A 7,307-nucleotide genomic window follows, 5' to 3' on the forward strand; every position below is an offset into this window, starting at 1 on the left:
GTAAACTCTAACCTCATCTTTTCCCTAATTTCTTTGAAAAGAACCCGTAGCTCAGCACGATAAAAAATTTCAGCTGAAAGAGCAGTAGCTAGGTTCAAAGCATCAGTTTCTAGAATGACCACCACCATGCCAAGCGAGGCGGTAAGTTCTAAACCTTTCATACATGCAATTGTTTCAGCATGAAGAGCACCTGATAAAAATTGCAGGGAGCCAGCAGCGCCTGCTAGAAATCCACCCTGGTGATTTTGGATGACAGAATCTCATCCTCCGTTCTTAGTATATATGTTGAAAGCACCATCACAATTAATTTTGTACACATCCACCCGCGGGGGACACATCTGTCTATGTGGCCTAAGTATTCTACCAGAACTTGACTTCAATTTTTGCATGTCAGCAAGATGAAAAGCAATAGAACTACAAATAAGTGATAAGATTTTCATCATGACCTCCAGAGCTGATGTAAGAGTGGCAAGATTCGCTCTCAGCTCTTCCAAATTAAATATCCTCCATATTTCTTTAACAGACTTATATTTAAAGAAAAAGGTGGCCACAATCCTCATCAAAACGGAAACACATGGGGCCTCGATTATATTCCAAGTTGCATTTCTCTTAGCAAATTAAATGAGCTCGCCCTCTATCAACAGAGCAAAGTACCACAAATAAGTTTAACATATGTACTCCTTTATTTATATAAAGGGATGCTACTAGTTTAGTTCATCAATTTTCAAATTCAATGGCTAAATTATTCACCAACGGAACAATTTATGTCTGTTAGTTTTTTTTAATTTCTTTTGCGAGAATGTCCATTGGTGACTTATGTGTATTATGCACATGCTACGTGTGTATCTAGCACATGATGGGAGGCACATTCAAGCGTGGCATGAGTGTGGTGGGTCTTCAGTTAAGGGTATGTTTGGTTGGGTCGAGGTTTTTTAGCTTTTAGTTGAAAAGTTACTTTTCTGGCTACCGACTGTTGGCTTTTTTGCTATTGACTTTTGCAACAAATATTTAGCTTTTTAGCACACCAAAAGCCAGAAAACCCCTCTCAACCAGCTTCTTAGTTTTTAATTCATTTTCTCAGAAACCAACTTTTCAGCTTTCCAAAAACCATCTCAATAATTGGGCTGTTTGGTGCGGCTAGAAGCTAGAAAAGCCGAACCAAACAAAGCCTAAGCTTCCCTGTTGGTCCGCAGATGAAGAAGCTTCAGAATGGCTGAGGTGATCACGACACTTAATTCCCAACGCATATGCAGATTTGACTGAAAACAATAATTTGGGGTCAGGGTGCCACGCAATTGTATTCCTCCATATTATCATGCAATGAGATTGATAAAATATAGTTCATATCGTTCTAATAAAATATATCTTGTACCAACTGTATATCCCAACTCCCTGTGATTGGATTGATCAGGTCGTTCACCTTGTAGAATGGAACCAACCCTTGCTGATAAGACGTCTAGTTTCGCCCCTCGGGATCCATGGATCAGACCAAATAGTCATCACAATCCCATCGCCAATATGCCAAATCATTCCTTCCTTTAATAGTTGGACCCCTCTCAAGATACTGCGCCAAGTATATGAGATACCTCCTTTTGGCCTAGCATGTAAGATATTATTGAAAGGATAGTACATAGCATGGAGAACTTGGGCACATAAAGTATTTGGCTGTGTTAGGAGGCGCCATCCCTGCTGGGCCAGCATAGCAATATTAAAGTCATGTAGATCTCTGAACCCTAAGCCACCGAATTTCTTGGACCTTGTGAGTTTTTGCCAACCAATCTAATGGATTCTATTGGTTTTATCTTGTTGGCTCCAATCATAAAACTCAATTCATCACACAAGCCCTTGGTTAGATCAAAATAGGACATAGCATATGTTGGAATTGCTTGTGCCACTACTTTTATAAGGATATCTTTCCCAGCTTTGGATAACAATTTCTCTTGCCAACCTTGTATCCGAGCCCATACCTTCTACCTAATATATTCAAAAGTTTTCTTCTTTGATTTCCCAATATAAAAAGGGAGTCCCAAGTATCTATCATTTTGTGCCACTTTTATAATACCTACCTTGACCAGCATCAAGTTCTTGACATATACTGATTTTTTTTACTAAACATTGCAGTAGTTTTGTCCTTATTTATCACTTGACCCGATGCACTTTCATACAAACAAAGAATATGTTGTAAACATCTAGCTCCCTCGACGCTGGCTTTAATAAATATTAGTGAATCATTAGCAAAAAGGTGACTGATACAAGGAGCTCCCAGGCAAATTTTGACACCTTCAATAAGACCTCTTCTTTTAGCATCTTCCATAAATGCAGAGAAACCTTCATCACACATAATAAAAAAGATAGGGAAATAAAAGATCTCCTTGTCGAAGACCTCCCCTAGGAAATATATTTTCAGTGTACTCACCATTCACCTTGATTTTATAAGTTACAGAAGTTACACATAGCATAATGAGCTGGATCCATCTTTCATGAAAACTCATCTTCTTCATGATATTCTCTAGGAACACACATTAACACCCTTTCAATCCTATCGTAGGCTTTACTCATGTCGAGTTTAAAAGCAGCTAGACCATTCTTCCGCTCTCTTCTGTTGTGCATATGGTGTGTCAACTCATAGGCTAACAAGACATTATCCGTGATGAGACATCCCGGCACAAAAGCACTTTGTGAAGGAGCAATGATCTCTGAAAGGAAAGTTTTAAGATGGTTGGCAAGAACTTTTGACACCAGTTTATACAACATGTTGCATAGACTAATTTGCCGAATCTTTGATCTTTTTGGGTTCTTGACTATTGGTATTAAGACAATAAATGTATCATTCCAACCTTAGGGCATTGAACCACCATTCAATACTGCTAGCATCTTCGTCTTTACCTTTTCACCAAGCAATGACCAGTATTGCTTGTAGAAGATGGAGGGTACACCATCAGGCTCGGGAGTTTTGAAGTCCCCAATGACTTGCAAAGTACCCCACACCTCCTCTTCAGTAAAATGCTTGATAAGCATCTTGTTCATCTCATTTGTAACACGAGGTGAAACACAACGCAACCCTCCATTTGGGTACCTGCATGAGAAAGGAATTTGAAGGAGGAGGATGGATGAGTAGTAGAAGGGAGTAGACTAGAACATGTGAATTAGTTACTACCAGCCACAACGTATCGCCAAAAAAAGAGAACACACAAACGAACAAGATCAGATGATCGGCTGCCATTGCCAATTGACGACGAGCATGATGAATTTCATAGGTTCCCATTGAAGGATAAAATTATTTATCTTTTTTTAAAAAAGTTGCAGGAGTGCTACCATCTATTAAAGAAGAATAGAGGTTTTTACATTAACAGAGCAACTGTCGAGCGAAATTGGCAGGGACCAATGACTAAAAAGATAATCGGAGATGATTACAAACAAGGAAAATTAACACATAAGGAGTCACATATAGATACAACATCGTAGCAAGTTTAGAGGTTTGGCACCATCTCTGCTCCTAGTTTTGTTGTCACCTCATCTATCACTAGATAAGAAATTTGAACCGGATGTAAGCTCTTGTTCTGAAAAATTCGTTTGTTCCTTTCTTTCCAGATGTTCCTACATGTATAGATGAAAACTGAATTGACAACTTTTCGACACGTATAGATAAAATTATTTCTCGACATCTAGATATAACTTTAATTCTTTTTCCAACCCTCAAGTTAAAAATAAGCATTTCCGAACCATTTTTGAGTCTTGTTCCCTCTTACGCCATCCCAAAATATCTTGTTTCTCTTTCCTCACCCTTCCATTAGTGCACATTTATTTTATGCCATTGCCCGATACAAGTTTACTGCTAAGAAAATACAGGAAAGTCAAGAAATCATAAATCACCATTAATTCATAGGAAAGTATGATAAATGAATAAAAAAGTTAGATATTAATATAATATTTAGATGGTTTTTTTTGATTATTTTTGCATAAAAGTTTTAAAGATTCGTGAGAAAGTTTGCTATAGGGAAAATAGTTCATCTTCTCTTCATAAGATTTTGCATAGTACCTTTAAATTGTCCGGTGTAATTTCTTTGTGAATTTTTTTAGAAACTTATAATTTTCTATGATTTACCAATCTTTTTATGATATTCTTTTATTTCCTTAATGGTCAACTTATGTTGACCCGACGACAATGGCAAAAGAGAAATGCGGACTAATTAACGGAAGCGTGGCAAAAGAGGCATGAGCGATTTTTGGATGGAAGAGGAGAGAATAAAGCTCAAACTAATTTCACTAGAATACAATATTTTTTTCCCCAAAATGCATGTAATCCCTTTAAAATTTGATGAAATTTCAGTGTTCTAAATGCTAGGTTGTTGTCATGGCTTGAGATGAGGTCATTTGTGCACCTCAGTATAGCAATCATTATAGACTTCTGTAAGAAACGTTGTTTAGTGGTTCTCAGCTGTAGGAGCTTCCACTATAACAGTGAATCACCAAAACTTCTGCAGACTGCAGTCAGTTCCCATTGCACTTCCATCACAATAGTGACATCAAAGTTTTGCATTAGGTGTCATATTCTTTTGGTACTTACACAAAGGAGTTGTATGTTAGGGACTCGGGTGGTAGTAGCAGATAAGGATCAGAGAGGGAGAGAATTGGGGTAGGAACTGGATGAATTGGATTAGAGGAGGAGTAGTAGCAGAGGTTTGAGTACATACAAGTGTTGTGTTCTTCGTTGGTCCTTGCCAAATTTGTTTTTGCCTACTCTTATAGCTCTCCCCTCTTACACGGCCCAAGCCCAGGCTAAGCGAGCCTTACATCCAATCTGGCCCAGTGACATGAGTGTTTGGATGGTGCAAGCATGAACCGCATCGCCTTTTCCCGTTTGTTCCGTCAGTAACAGCGGAAGCTTCAATGGGCAACGCTAGTGTGCTGACAGTCCCCTCTCCTTGGAAACCTGCTTATCCCCAAGCAGATGCGAAGGGAAATCGCTGCTTCAAGGCTTCGATATCCTCCCAAGTAGCCAAGGCATTGTCCAGCCCTGACCAATGCACCTTCACTTGAGAAACAGATGCGCCACCGCGTGTGATCATCCACCGTTGTATCACCTGTAATGGAACTTGAATGGTAGAATCGTTAGTAGGTAATGAGTGGATTACCTGATGTTTGTAGCCGTGTGCCTTCTTCAATTGTGATACATGGAACATTGTGTGGACGGAGCTGGATTCTGGCAAGTCCAGCTGATAAGCAACCGGTCCAATGTGAGAAAGCACTCGAAAGGGGCCGAAGAACTTGAATGCCAGCTTATGAGAAGCGCGATTAGCCATGAAAGACTGCACATAAGGCTGGAGCTTCAAATAAACCCAATCATCAACTTGAAATACATGTTTAGAGTGCTTCTTGTCTACTTGGTTTTTCATACGTTGTTGGGCACGCAGAAGGTGCTAGTGGATCAGTTTGCACATGAGTTCATGTTCCTTCATCCACGAGTCCAAATCATTGATAGTTATACACAATGAAGAATCAATGCCAGGTGTCTCGAAGGATGACCATAGAGGACCTCAAATGGAGAGAGGAGTGAGTGCTTGTGTTGCACCAGAACTCCGCGTGGGGTAACCATTTCTTCCACTATCTTGGGCAAGCATGAACGAAGCAATGAAGAAATGTTTCGAGGCACTAGTTCACACGCTAGGTTTACTCGTCAGATTGTGTGTGGTACGAAGTGCTCATCCTCATTCAGTGTTCATGAGATGAAAGAGTTCTTTCCAAAAGGATCTTGTAAAAATCTTATCCCTGTCAAATGTGATAGACTGGGGCATGCCGTGTAACTAATAGATGTTATCCAGGAAAACAACAGCCACATGAGCAGCAATAAAGGGATGATGGAGTGGAATAAAATGACCATAGCGACTGAATTTATCCACAACTACAAGGATGCAGTTAGAAGAACCAGATGGAGGAAGGCCTTCCACGAAATCCAATGATATGGTATGTCAACATTGAGTGGGAACGGGGAGAGGTTGGAGGAAACATGGGTAAGGTGCGCGGTCGGGCTTGGCTTGTTGACAAACTGGGCAGTGACATACGTATTGTCGAATGCTGGTTTTCATGCTCGGCCACGCAAACAGTTGCTTTAGATGTCTGTAAGTTACTGGAATTCCTGAGTGACCATCCATCGTGTTGTTGTGCATGGCAGCAGTAACACGGTTATGGATATTAGGGTTGGATCCTAACCAAATACGTTCTTTATAGCGAAGCAGGCCGTCCTTGAGTGGAAAATGTGGGAAGGCATTGGTAGAAATGAATAATTGAGCAATTAGCTCTAGAGCCTTAGAATCAGATCGGTAGCTCAGTATGACATCTTGTAACCATTGTGCCTTGACTAAAGAAGTAGCTAATGAGTGAATCTCCATGTGAGAACGTCTGGATAGTGCATCAGAAGCACTATTGTCGGTTCCTTTCTTATGTACCACTTTGTACTTGTCACACCCCAAAACCCTAATCCGGTCATTAAGCATGCATACGCATCATGACATCATGCTTCATGTTGTTGATTTTGATTTAAAGTATTTAAACATGTTCTGAAATGGTTACGTAATTAGTCAATACGTGTTCCCACCGTACATGTATTATGAGTGGAAAACGTTTAGATATAGTTAGAAAGACCCTAAGATACCTTGAGAAGGAGAAGAAAAAGAAAAGGAAGTAAAGGGGAAAAGAACAAAAGTCTTTCAGCACCTGGACCATTCCCACGGTCTAGCCAAGAACCCCCACGATCTGATCGCCAGAGCGCAGAAGTTCCATTTAAAACCATCAACCAACTTTCTCTCATTCTCACTCACTCACTCCCCTTCACCAAACCGAGAGAGAGAGAGAGAGAGAGAGAGAGAGAGAGAGAGAGAGAGGATCACCTCGATCACATCGACGACCGGAGATCAACGGAGAGGACTTCCCCGAGCCCTTCCCCATCGTCTTCTTCGTTGGAGATGCTTTCATGCGACTTCTTCCACCTCAAGACCAAACCCCACCCCGGAGCCCGATCTTCAGATCGAAGCTTCCTTGGAGTTGGCCAACCCCTTAGAAAGCTTCCCCACGTTGAGGTGAGACTTCCCCTACCATTTCCTCATTGTTCCTGAGCTCCAAACAATCCCCATTTAGTTTAGATCCGAGCTTCACCCTAGCCATGGACTTTATCCATAGGATCCTCAATTTTGGCCCCGTGCATGTTGCCCAAGATACTCAAGAAACATTTCTCTAGTCTTGTAGAGTGTATTGGTACCTTTCATGGTCGAAGGTATCTTCGGAGCCTTCGCCGGCGACCTTGTCGAGGT

Source organism: Phragmites australis, chromosome 14 (genome assembly GCF_958298935.1).
Source record: "Phragmites australis chromosome 14, lpPhrAust1.1, whole genome shotgun sequence".
NCBI classification, from domain to species: Eukaryota; Viridiplantae; Streptophyta; class Magnoliopsida; order Poales; family Poaceae; genus Phragmites; species Phragmites australis.